Raw genomic sequence first — 14,299 nt, forward strand, 5'->3', positions numbered from 1 at the left:
CAAAAAACACGAAAGTAACATAGCTAACTTACGCTACTTAAATATATCGTTAATTTGAAAAAAAAAAATCAGAAAAGAATTAAACGTCTATAGGTTACCTAACCTAAACGGCTATAGGTTCTTTCTATATTGACGATTTACGTATGGAACCGATAATCTGTAATCAAATATCTTTAATATGAAAACCTCTTCTTTCAGCATAATTGAATCTAAGTTCTTATAATTACCAATTTAACTGCATTTTTAAAAGATTTCCAAAATGAATTTAGCTTTAGCAATCGAAAGATTATTAACCAAACAAAATTCAATAGTAATGTGTAATAGCAAACCTTCTTCGGCTCAAAATAAGTTACATTTGGGAATGTTATAATAATAGATATTACGAAAAATCGTGTGCTTTAAAGACAATACATTGCATTTGGTTTATTTCAATAGGAATACAGGTTGGTATACCATAAATAAAGCGACTTTAATAAGTAATAGTACAGTTGGAATGCTTTTATTGTTTTTGTACTTTAACCGAAATCTTCCCACTTCGTAATTCGTTTGTTTCCGTACACTGAAATTGCATTTTTGCACGTAGGCGTGCAATACACACGCATGCATTCACACACACACACACACGCACACACTCAAGTACACACACGTGTAGTCCACAGATGGAGATAAAGAATGTACAACTGTTTGTGTGTGCGAGAGTGTGTGTGTGTGTGTGCTTTTTACCCATGTGAATCAACAAGCAACAATCAGCATTTGTTTTCTGTGTTTATTTTTCTTCTCTATAAAGACTGGCAAAAAGCTCTCCAATCAGTCGACGTTTGCACATTGCACATTCATTCATCAAACGATTTTTTCCATTTCTCTGGCTCTTTTGTTGTTATTATTATTCTTCTCTTGTTCTAATGAGTTTCGCAAAAGTGGCGTTGATTACGCCGGAAGGTGCGAGAAAGATCATTATTAATGTTATGTTGATGGGGAAGAAAACACAACGCACATTAAATCTGTTTTCATCTATGATTTTCCCATTTCGTTTCCATATTTTTTTCTTTGTGGAAAATAGCATATTTTGTGCAGACTAAAGTTCCGAGAACTTAAAGCTATAGCCTTAAATAACCAAGAATATGTTGTATCAACAATTTTATTTATCAGCAGCTTCCTATTTCTGATATTTCTAAGAACATTTTAACCACGATTATATTGTAGAAATTAATAATAATATTTAAGAAAAATTAATTTATCCAATTCTTGAAGAATTATAACAAATTATATAATACCTTTTGACATTTACATACGGGTAAATACGTACGTACAACTTTAATAAACTAAGCACAAACATTTTAAAAGAATTCGTCTAATGGATGACTTTACTTTGCTGATGGGCGTTCGCTTTGGAGAGTTTTTACTGCTCCACCTATCATTAATAATACTCTTTTCTCTACCCTGGCACCTTTACAGCTTCTTTGTCTTTATGAAGTTAAGAGCATGTTATGGGGGAACTTCGCATTATCATGATTTCGTCTTTCGCTTGTGTTTGTTTCTTTTGCGGGAACCATATGGATGTTAATATTCCTTTAAATATGCCGATATTATTACATGTTTATTATGGTTCTCTAATCTCATTAAGAAAATATAAAATAGAAAAATTTAATGCTTGTTGAAAACATAGAATAATGTTGATATATGAACCCGTTTCTTATGGAACATATTAGTAAACTTGAGTGCGGATTGTTGACTCATTCCGAGTGTCAAACTCTTGATTCGTGATTCATTGTGGTTTCTTATAAATGCATAAAAATATGTGTAGGTATTCTAAATACAGCTTCTGTGGTAACCTCAAATGGTGAATTCCGAACTTATTAATATATTTTTTCAATTTTGTATAAAATATACTGATTGTTTTCTTATTATTCGTACCCAGTGTCCACATTGCGGACACTATTTATGACGTTTGGCGTAGTTTTCAGATACAGCGGGACTTTGCTTGGGCGGTTCAAAATTTCTCCTCCTCCGGTTATGTCTACCAATATCTCAAATTTAGTAAATATGAATTACATTTAAAAGGAACAATTTAGGATTCCTATATTTGTTTTTCTCCCAATCAATTAAAGGAATAACAGTTTTTATTTTTGTAAGTTTAGTCAAATTGAAAGATAGATATAATCATCGCAAAAATTCCTTGATTATGGTAAAACTTTTATTCAAAACTATATAGTTTGGAAAGTTAAAAAGAACATTTACATACATATATCAAGCTTTCTTATGTACGTATTTTTAAATAACTAAAAAAGTCAATAATTTTAAATGTTTTGGAATTTTTTTATTGACCTGTTCGTTTAAAATTTAAGAAATTTCTTTTAAAATAGGTTGAAAGTGGTAAATGATGTATGAGAGCTCCATGATTATAGACTGAAGTTCGACAATAATATTTTAATTATTGTCTTATAGGTTAAGAAGATACTACAATTTTTCGAATTAGTTCATCAAAAGAATCGACTTTCATTTTTGGTTTCCATTAAACGTAGCATAAACTCTGTATGAATGAAATCTATCCTATTGGCTGGTATAGATTTCTATTAATTATACTTTCACAGTCCAAATATCCTCGCATCATGCTTAAAGTTATATTCCTAGTAATTTTATTACCCACACAACTTCTGTCCAGGTTAGTTTATTTACACCCTTGTCCCTTAATCTAAAGAATGTTTATTAAACTACTCTATACGTTAACTTTTTTTTAGATCTGCTGATTACAAAATATTCGTAGAGTTTCCTTTAAACACAATAATTTATTCCTTTTTAGCAAGAGTTGTGTGGTGCAAATGAAATAACGAATTAATAACTTATCAAATAATTTGATTGAGGTTTTTGTGGTTTCCTCGGTGAAACTTGATTTAATTTACAAATTATTTTAATACATTCACCAACAATTTACGATTGACAGATTATAAATTCAAATTTAAGGTATACTATCGAAATTACTATGACTGTTTAAAATTTAATTTAACTAAATTATATTATATTTTCATTTCGACTGTTTATGGTGACAAGAATTGAAATAAATAAATGTATATAATACTAATGTATGTATGTCCAGCTTTTGGAACTGAAGAGATTTATGTCTTGAATATCCAATATTTCTCAGCTTCTCTTCAATCCTAAATGTCGAAGAGTCCTATTTCAAAATATTGTCGATAGACATTTTGAAGATTTCCAGAAAGTTCTGGCACATTATATATTTCTTTGGAATTTTAGAAAGTTTAACTGATTATTTGATTATTTTATGTGCTTCTTCGATCCTAAATATGGAAAACTCTTTTCGAATTACATTCTAAAAAATTTCTAGAAAATTCCACCATGCAGTTAGTTTATTCAATAAGTAGAATTTGTTGTTTATACTTATGGAATTCTAGAAAGTCCAAATGATTATTTCTTAAGCTGCAATTGTTAATTTATGTGATACGGAAAGGCTAATCAAAGTGTGCTGTTGATTGGAGAATGTGGCTTAAAAAATACCAAGAGAAACGAGGAACGCCATTTTAAGTGATGTGTCAGCTTGTCTCTGGCTTTGTTGCCGCTGCTGTTGCTGCTTGCAACATTGATTGAGCTCATCCTGTCGGCTGGAGACGGTTGCGAGAGACTTTGGATTCGGTTTCAGGTTCGGTGTCTGGGGCTCATCGTAAATTATTGATTGGCTTTAATTCCGCCGATAGATTGGCCTCAACTGGTCTTAACAGCTTAATTGAGACCCCATGCAGCAATAAATGCGATAAAGCGCCACAACAACAACAAAAGCAAAAACAAGAACAGCAACAGCAACTGCAGCAAGACAAGAAAGAGAAACTAATAATGTGCCCAGATGGATGACGATGACGTTGCTTGCTGGCTGCTGCTGTAGTTGCAGTTGTTGCTGCTGCTGTTGGGAATCGTCGTGCCACTGGCCACGACTTTAGCAATCGCAGCAGCAACGAGAGGCAAACTAAGACGAAGAAGAAGAAGAAACGATAACGACAACGACGACGACGACGACGACGACGGCAACTCCAGTAGCAGCCTTGCAAGTGAATGGGGGGCATTTAAGTTTAATTTGTGTTGTGCCGACGTCGCGTTTTTTATTTCTTTCTCTTTCTCATTCGCTGCGGCTGTCGTTGTTGCTGCTGCTCCATCTCTGTCTCCTTGCCTACTCTGCGCATCGACAAATCCCGCAAGCAATGACCGACCAAACAGCTCGAAACTCCGATTCAGTTATTGTGTTGTATTCAGGGCGCATGCCGAACACCACACACACACACACACACACACATACTTACACATAGAGCAGCATTTACTGTCTATGTGTGTGTCTGCCAGTAGATTTTCCCAATACGCATTGTTGTGACGTCACAAGCTAGCACATCCACATCATTTAGCATCATCATAACCATACTTATGCCTCACAGCACAGCACAGCACAGCAGAGCATGCCACATGCCTCATTCCCAATTACCAGCGACGTCTACGTCAACGTCAGCAGCAGCAGCGTCAGCAGCAGATGTTTATGTGGCCCACTGTCAGGGTGTGTGTGTGTGTGTATGAAGAGCTGCAATCGTGTGTGTATGTGTGTATGTGCTTGCCTAAGCTGTTGCTGGCGGTCGTGGCATGCAGCCACAGGCGCCTCAGGGTTGCCAGGAGTTGTCAAAATATATTTGTCAAGAAAAATATATAAGAATAAAAAAATATAAGAAAATAATAAAAATATATTATTAAAAATAATGTATTATATCTGCAGTTTATATAATTTTCATATTAAGTGCACATAAATTGAACACACTCGACAACCCTGGTGAAGTGTGTTGCTTTATTATCTACGCGTGCACAGAGCCACACAGACTGTGGGCTGAGCGTCGAACGTCCAACGCTGAACATTCTGCTGCCGCGCAGAGCATAATAATGAGTTTTCTCACTGTACGCCTCTTCCTCATTTTCCATATAGTTTCGGGCTGTTTTCCACAACACACAGCACACCAACACACACACATACATACAGACATGACAAATTGACAGTCGTCGGGGGTAGGCAAAACGAAAAGAAAAAAAAAACAGAGTAAGATAAATAAAAAGAAATAATATGCTGGCTTCATAAGTTAGGCTGCTGCTGACTATCGTGATACCGAAAAGAAGCAGAGACAGAGGACAGAGCAAAGAGCATGGCAAACTGGTTGCCAGTGACAGCGACAGCAGCAGTAGCGAAGATGTGTGGAATGGAGTAGGGAAAACAACTGACAACTTAAGCAGCGACGCCGGCAGCGAAGCCATATGCAGCGACAGCAACAGCAGCGGCAGCGGCCCAAGCCAAGCCAACGACGAAAAACATTAAGCGAAGCGAAGCGAAAATAACAACATAAGCAAAAGGCAAAGCAAAAGAAATACGTGAGGGTCGCTGAGAGCAACAGCAGCTAGAGAAGCGAAAGGCAATTGACGAATGAGTAAGATAAAGCGTAAACACGAATACATAACGCAGACCCAAACCGAACTCATGCTTGTTGTACATAAATTGGCTTGTGTATGTGTGTGTGTGTGTGTGTGACAAACGCTAGCGCAGGGGGGCCAAAAGGTTGGGCAATGAAGACAACGACGACGACAACAAAGTTGGCAGCGACGTCGACTGCGCTCAGCATGATACCGAATACCGAATGCCCACAGCCTTGAGAGAGCGCTCAGCTTGTCGTGTCGAGTTCGGCACTCGTGTTGCCGACACGAACCGAAACGAAGCGTCGGATTTTACCCACTAGATTGTATGAAAACAAAAGGTTGGCGTTGCTGCTGCTCTGGCTGGCTGCTGCTGTTGTTGCTGCTGGTGTTGCTCTGCGCTACCGCCGCCTTATAATTAATCAAAAATATTTTAGTTTCAATTAAACGTATACGTGTACGAAGCACCCCGATAATAAATTATTTGATTAAAGCTGCCTTCTTACACACTCTCGCTAGCAGACACACAAAAATAATACACACAAATACATACATATGCAATACACGTTTAAACACCTTTTGGAAGTTTTCCATGCTGTCAAATTACTGTCGAAATTTGTATGCAAAAAGTTGTTATAGGCCAAAGGTCACAATCAGAACTTTTGAGCAAAAGAAAGGCAAAAGTTGTCCAAAAACTTAAGCTACAGATTACGAATGAGACAGAGCGAGTAAAGCAACGCAGACAGAGAGAGAGAGGGAGAGAAGAGTAAACTGCTGCAAAAGTTCGACTAAGTCGCGTACAACTTTTTTATGTTCACGCCAATTTTATGCTTAGTTGTCGAATCGACAGACAGACGAAGGACAGAGGGCAATAACTGAAGAGGATGTTGTAAGGAAAGCAAATCCGGCAGCGGATCAAACTCTGACAGCCAAGGGGATAAAGTATTCAATAATATTAAGGTGTTCCACAGTCCACCCACAAGTCTGCCAAAAAGGTCAAGCAACCATTCACTATACAACTTTCAGCATTCACATACTCGAGATGGCTTCAAAGATCTGAAATTAATTTTCATTTTACTTAACTGCATCATTTTTTGATAACTGGGCTTTGGGGCATCGAGAAAGAGGGCACCTTTACTTTAATGCTTATGAAAAGACCACCTTCCTCGTTTGATCACTTAAATCTCTTGAATAACGCTTTAATGGTTAGCTTAAAGATGTGTTTGAATATCTACGAAATTCATCTCGAATGTGTACTTTAATCAAAATATTATGGTCCATGGGCATATTTCTACTTTATTGCTCTTAGTATCCATAGAATTACCGGATTTTTATTATCCATGCTGCATTAAAAGTTTTCCAAAGTATCTACTCTGATTTTATCACATTTTCCGTGAAATAGCTTTAACCTAAACCAAATTTACAAGAATATATTTCTCAATTCATATTCTTCAACTCAAAAATAAAAGACTGTAGTCTAAATTTAGTTTATTGATTAAGGACCTTTGTTTAAAAGCTAAGAATACTAGTCTTTACAATATTATAGTATTTCAGATCTAACTTAGAATTTCTAAGCACTCTTTACAAATGTTTGTTAGGATATGAAGAGTTAAATAACGTAAAATTTTAATAAATAAAATTCAATATCGCATAAATAATGGCATTTAAAAATTACATATTGCCAGAATATATAATCTTTGAAATTTATGCAATATTATTATTAAAATCACCTTTATCACAAATCGAAATATAATATAATATTCTTTCCATCGATGTTAAAGCTTTAATAAATACGTTAATGCCCTAAGTTCAAATCAAGATCTCATTTATAATTCGGCAAGCCGACATTTTGTAAAAAATAAATACCCAAAAAAAGTACAAGTCATCGACTGGACCTCTTCTGAAAGGTAGCATCGCATTGTCTATACACCCCCGGTAAATACTCAATAAACTCCCCCATTTTGTGTGATATTCTTCACAATGAGAAAGCAATTCTCGTGTCGAGGGCTTAATTGAGATAAGCCTCTTAAGTTTGACACCTCTCGTATCTGTTCGTGACACGAAACCTAAGGCTTCGGAGAAGATGAATGTATTTCATTGCTTGGGAAATCAATTAGAGTTCCCGGCTTATAATTATAAAGATGAATGGCAATGTATTTGATGAATATGATTAATTTCATCATTTAACTTACTCTTTTTATGAAGTAACTTTAAAATACTCTTAATTGTTAGCTAGTAATTTTAAACAAAAAATAATTTGACGACAACGTGTAGAATTTGTAGACTTCGAAAGTAGCTCAAACTTATAATTTGTAAAGATGAATGGTATATATTTGATGAATATGATTAATTTCATCATTTAACTTACTCTTTTTAAAAAGTAACTTAAAAATACTCTTAATTGCTAACTTTTAATTTTAATTTGAATGGTATATTTTGGAAATGTATTTGATGATTTTGATTAATTTCATCATTTAACTTACTCTTTTACTTTTAAGAAGTAACTTAAAAATACTCTTAATTGCTAACTTTTTTCATCATTTAACTTACTCTTTTTATGAAGTAACTTAAAAATACTCTTAATTGCTAACTTTTAATTGTAATTTGAATGGTATATTTTGGCAATGTATTTGATGAATTTCATTAATTTCATCATTAACTTAAACTTTTTATGAAGTAACTTAAAAATACTCTTAATTGCTAACTAAACGAAAAATAATTTAACAACAACGTGTATAATTTGTTGATTTCGGAAGTAGCTCAGACTTATAATTATAAAGATGAATATTTTGGCAATGCATTTGATGAATATGATTAATTTCATCATTTAACTTACTCTTTTTATGAAATAACTTAAAAATACTCTCAATTGCTAACTAGTGATTTTAAACGGAAAATAACTTGACGACAATGTTTAGAATTTGTAGAGATGAATTTTATATTTTGGCAATGTATTTGATGATTTTGATTAATTTCATCATTTAACTTACTCTTTTACTCTTATGAAGTAACTTAAAAATACGCTTAATTGCTTACTAGTAATTTTAAATGGAAAATAACTTGACAACGTGTAGAATTTGTAGACTTCGGAAGTAGCTCAAACCCTGTCAAACAACTTTTTGGATATCTGGGCATTTGAATGAGCTCATGTAGGCGTGTTCGTTTTACTATACATCCGTTTAGGCGAAGACTTGAAAACTTTGAAATTGGGAATGTTGTCATTGTTATCGACATTTAGGAATTTAGAGAGGGGAATTCTATGACCTTCATTTCATTTGAAGAGTATTTAAGTATTTAAAATATGCGATATTTATGGTAAGTAAAATTTCAATCTTGTTTTCAAATCTGAAAATATTTAAAATTAGATAACCGTATTTTTACTTTATTTTGATTTAGAAGTAATAAAATGTGCTCACACTTAAAAGTTTAATCGAGGGATATGTAAAAATAAAAACAACAACATTTCAGTTAACTTATTGATCATAAAGTTTTTCCTTTTCTTTTTCAACAATTCCATTGCTCTGAAATTTGAGGAAAACAAATTCAAGAATGTCTATCTTAGCTATTTAAACTCAGCCTAAAAACTATCAACGATTTTTAGCTATTATGAGATTAATGTTAAGCATTTCTAGAATTTTGCAATCAGCAGTTGGTCACACAATTTAAATTGTTGTTATCTTAAATTAATCTCTTATTATCGTATCCATTAGATACTTTCTTCAAGTGAAACTTTTCGAGTGCCGAGTCTAATTTAAATGGTTGTTTAAGCTTACCAAAGAACTCAATATTGCACTTCTAATTATTAACTATTATTATCAAGATATTGGGAGATTATAAATATAATTCTAACAGCCGTTTATTAAAGTTATTGGCATGCATTACGAAGCTATTTTATTAGAAGACCAGGGGCGTGTCCCTATTATTTTCAGAAATTACAACTAGAGACTTTCCAACAGTTGCTTCCAAAGTAAGTGTTGAATTTAAGTGATTGATACTTCGCAAAGATCTGTCATAGTTCTACTAAAATCCTTCCGAAAAGCCCAACTTAATGATAAACAAGTAAGAAAGCTACAGTCGAGGGTACTGATAGATCCCATTTTGGGTAAGAACAAAACAGTGAGGTACAATTCTTAAAACATACCGCAAGAATACTAAAATATACAGAATGCTATATTTGGTATATAATAATATTTAATACTATATTATTACATTCAAACAAGTGACAAAAGCTACAGTTGAGGGTGCTCGCTACCGTTTATTAACGGTCACCCATTATTAATGAAAGCAAAACAGCAAGTTTAAAACATACCAAATTAATATACCACAAAAATTCTAAAAATTTACCAAACTGTATATTTAGTATATTGTAATAGTACAGACTTGAAAATATACGATAGAGTGCAAAATATTGGTAGCCAACGCAGCAAATACCAAAGTATTTCTTATATAACTTCTATAATCAGAAATCATAAAAAACTATAGTTATTATTGTGTACCAAGATTCAATACTGTAGCTTTAAAATTACCCTATTTTGGTCAAACAAACTTGATCTGTGTGCAAATATAACAAGTGCTGTCGAAAAAAATAAATAATGAAAAAAAAATATAGATTTATCTCTTATAGTGCCTGAGATTTAGGTGTTCATACGGGCGGACGGACAGATAAATACAGAAACAGAGACATGGCTATATCTTCTTAGCTCGCTAAGCAAGAATATATGATTATTATTATTACACCGCCTGCCTGTTAGATATATAGTATATCATGGAGTCACAATGTTATTCTCATAAGGTAGAAGGGTATCAAAATACTAAGAAAAATACTCAGTAACGTTTTAAAGCATGATGAAGAGCTTCTACCAACTCGTTCTTCTATTGTTATTAAACCCTTCTGCTGGTTATAGAAATGTAACCAGGTAATTTGCATCTGTCTATAATACATCATTTTGCATGTGCGTGTTATTGGTAGATGTTCTTTCTCAGTCCATCCCCTAAGTAAAATTAATCAGTTGCCAGGTAACTTATCTTATCCTGTTTACTTTGAATTTATAGTCGTGTGTATGAAATGAAGGAATGAAATATTATTGTTTGAAGTTTAACACCCTTATGAAGGGTATTTTAACCATATTAAGATTAGATTACCAGATTGATTTGTCGACTACATCAATTATGTGTTTGTCTTAAATTAGAATACTGTATGTACAATTTATGTTTTACTAATATTTTACAAACCCTTATTCTTCCATCTTGTGCGTTGTCTTTAAAAGTTTCCACGGCTGTTTCACCGAATTCAAAATTAATTGTTAACGATATTATCATCAGGGAATTTCCAATGGAGATTTAAAGCAACTGTTTTAGACTATAACTAATTTAACTCATGCGAAGTGCGAGCAGACAACTTCAAGATGAAAGAAAATATTCCTTTTGTCCACTAAAAGTGTCTTTTGATTTCATATTGGAATATGGAAAACCTATAATAAAGCTTGTAGAAATATTCAGGGAAATCGTACAACTTTCCACCCTAAAAATAACAATATGGGGGAGAAATAAGACAAAATAGTGGAAGAGTAGGAATGTGGCAAAATGAATATTGCTTAAATACATAGATATTTTATAATTCTCTTCCAATGAAAACTCTTTAAAATATTTTTGTCTAGAGTGCTTGACTCGAAGCTTCCCTTCATTGATTTCTAATCACAACACCTTTCTCTTGTGCTTAATCATATAATCATATGCAAATCCGTATACATCAAATTTGGAGGGTCAACTAACTAAAAACAAACACTTAAGCGGGCAGATAGTTCAAATTAGTATCACTATAAATATTTCTTATTCAGCTAACCAATATCTCCCGAAATGATTTGGGAATTTTAAAGAATTTTTCTATAATTAATTGTGCAACCTAATGTCAAGCAGGACTTAAGTTCGCAACAAATTAAACTACTTTATCGAGGCATTCAAAATCGAAAACATTTTTACACACGCCTCATTAATAAAGAAACCTATACATCAAATTTGGAGAGTCAACCAACTACAAACATGTACTTAGCAGACAGATAGTCAGACAGATGGATACGTTTAAATCAAAGATAGTCAGCTGATCAAGAATATATGGGTAATTCTCTGGTAAATGTCGCGTGCGAACAGCTTTTCAGTGACATAAAAAAACATAAACTAAAACAATTTTAAAATTAAGTGAAGGTTTTTCTTAAAGCTTTGGATTAGCACTATTTTTAGAGCTAAGATTGATTTTAGTAACTTATTCTGTTTTACGATAAAATATATAAATTCGTTCATTTTTTGGTTTTGCGTACGAATTTGTTAATTTTTGCAATTATCAGAACAGAAAACAAAACAGAAAAAAAAATTCCAAAACCATTCTTATCTCTAATTAAAGTACTAATCTAGAGCTATAAAAATAACCTTTACTTATTTTTAAAGTTGTTTCAGAATATGTTTTTTTTTGTAACTGAAAAGCTGGTCGCACGCGACATCCCTCAGAGAATTACCCATATATTCGTCATAAGGAGAAGCTTTCTTCTGTGTTCTTTCTTTTCTTAATTTTTGCGGTTTTCAATTACAGAATGAACAGAAAGGGAGCTGACATTACAATAAACTGAACGTCTAAAAATGTACACTATAGTCAGAGTTTTAGATCCACTTACTGACGGGCTTGTTGTATTTGTTCCCTTTATATTATTCAAAAGTTTGTCGAAGTTTTTAATAGTTAACGAAACACTTTTAAATCAATAGTTAGACCATTTTATATTCGAACCAATGGAACAAATTTGATTCTAGTTTTAACATTAGTCGTAACATACTCTAAAACATGTTAAATATATTACCTTAAATACATGTTAAATATCTTACCTTATCTTACCAAGGCGGAACACTTTAAAGTCAAGGAAAACAGCTTAATTTGAAAATTCAGGAGTGCAGCGGTTGCTCGGCTACAGATCCCATCGGAATCTATGAAATAATGTCTTCATTTACAAAGTGATTCCTAAACCCATATGGACATATGGTATTCACAATCTAATATTGAATTTCTTTAGCGTTTTTAAGGCATTACCAAGCGCAGATTGCTAAAGGCACCCTTTTAGGTTAGGAATTACAATCTTTTACTCTCTTTTTATTTATGTTATTTATGTAAGGTAAGAATATCGGAAGAGAGATTATAAGTAAAACATTCCGTATATATACTTCTTCTTTAGGCCAGTGTTGGAGTGTTCTCTAGTCCTCAACTTACATTTAAAAAGCTAATATTAACAAGTCATTTGAGTTCCCATTTCCTGACTATAAACTTTTAAGATTTTATTCCAAGCTACATATATCCATCACCTTAAGAATTAAGGCAACAGTCTAAGCTAGCTTTTTGTATACAGAGTCTGTATTACAGACAACCTATTTTACCAGATATGTGCAGATTATAATGTCATTATAACTGAACTTAAAGAATTGTAGGGCTCTTTGAAGAAACAAAATTGCATAATTGAAATTAATAATAATAATATTATACTTTCATAAATAATGCCTGCAAATTTGTGGGTTTGGCAAATATTTTTGAAATTATTATGCAAATTTCCGTTGCTTGCGGCGAGTGGCAAAAAAGGGTCTTGAACTCATTCCAAGCAATTTAAATCCACTTTAATTGGGATTTTAAAGTTACGTAACTGCGTCACAGATTAAACAACAACAACAACAGCAACAAAAATAACAAGAGAAGAGTGAAAGCAACAATGCGGCAACAAATTAATCTCTTAAATTGCACATTTCGCGACATCCTAGGGGAAAACGGGCATCAAGCATCAGCCAACAGACAGAGAAGAGAGAAGAGTCACCCGCTTGCACCCGTTTTGCACCCCTCAACCACACGGGATGTCAGCAAATTGGAATTTTTCACCCCATCCCTGGTGGGAAGGTGGTGAATTTTTGTCGTTTACTGCGGCGTTGGCGTCGCTGCCAGCGTTGACGTCGCACAACATTCATAAACTAATTAGTGGCGTAAATTCAAAAGTCGTGTTAGGAGGTGGAGTGGGGCGAACGGGTGTTTGACAGATCCCGCAGGTCGCTGAAACATTACGTAATAATGATGAAAAATTACTTTGCCATTTCAATTATGCGACACGAAAGAAATACCTGAAAAAAACAAAATACTTTCAGTATTAAAAATATCAAAATATGAATAAAATCATGCGGACATTGAAATCATATGACAAATAGTATAGCGATTGTTTGGAGATTAGAGATTTGGTCGATTGATCAATTAATCATTTGTGCCGTTCTCCTTACCGTGTGCTGCTTGTCTCAATAATGTCGTGTGATAAATCGAAACAAATTATAATTGGACAAAGCAAAATGCAGCGGCAGCGACAACAACAACAAAAGCACAAACACAAAAAGCTTCAGAGTATGCATGCGTGTGTGCGTGCGTGTCTGTGTGCGTGCGTGGCTTGTGCTTGAAAACGAAATGAAACGAAAAAGGCAACAATAACAACAACAACAGCAGCAGCGACAGCAACAGCATTTTAAACTACACCCACGAATGCGGCGTCAAAATGCGCCTCAACAGTTTCCCAATCAAAATGTAAATATGCCGCAGTCGATGCCGACGCCAATGTAGCTGCTGCTGCTGCTGCTGCGGCCAAGTGGTGGGTTGTATTGCCAGAGTGTGTGTATGTATGAGGGGTGCGGGTTTGCACTCTGGGGCTGGACGACGCGTCGACCGCTGCTGCTTGCCTGCAATTTAAAAGTAAATATTGCACATACAAATGTATATACATACATACATACGAACAAACATCATGCTATGCCAAATGCGAAAAAGCAAATGCAAACGCAAGGCAGAGCAAAG

Source organism: Drosophila albomicans, chromosome 3 (genome assembly GCF_009650485.2).
Source record: "Drosophila albomicans strain 15112-1751.03 chromosome 3, ASM965048v2, whole genome shotgun sequence".
In the NCBI taxonomy this organism is placed as follows: Eukaryota; Metazoa; Arthropoda; class Insecta; order Diptera; family Drosophilidae; genus Drosophila; species Drosophila albomicans.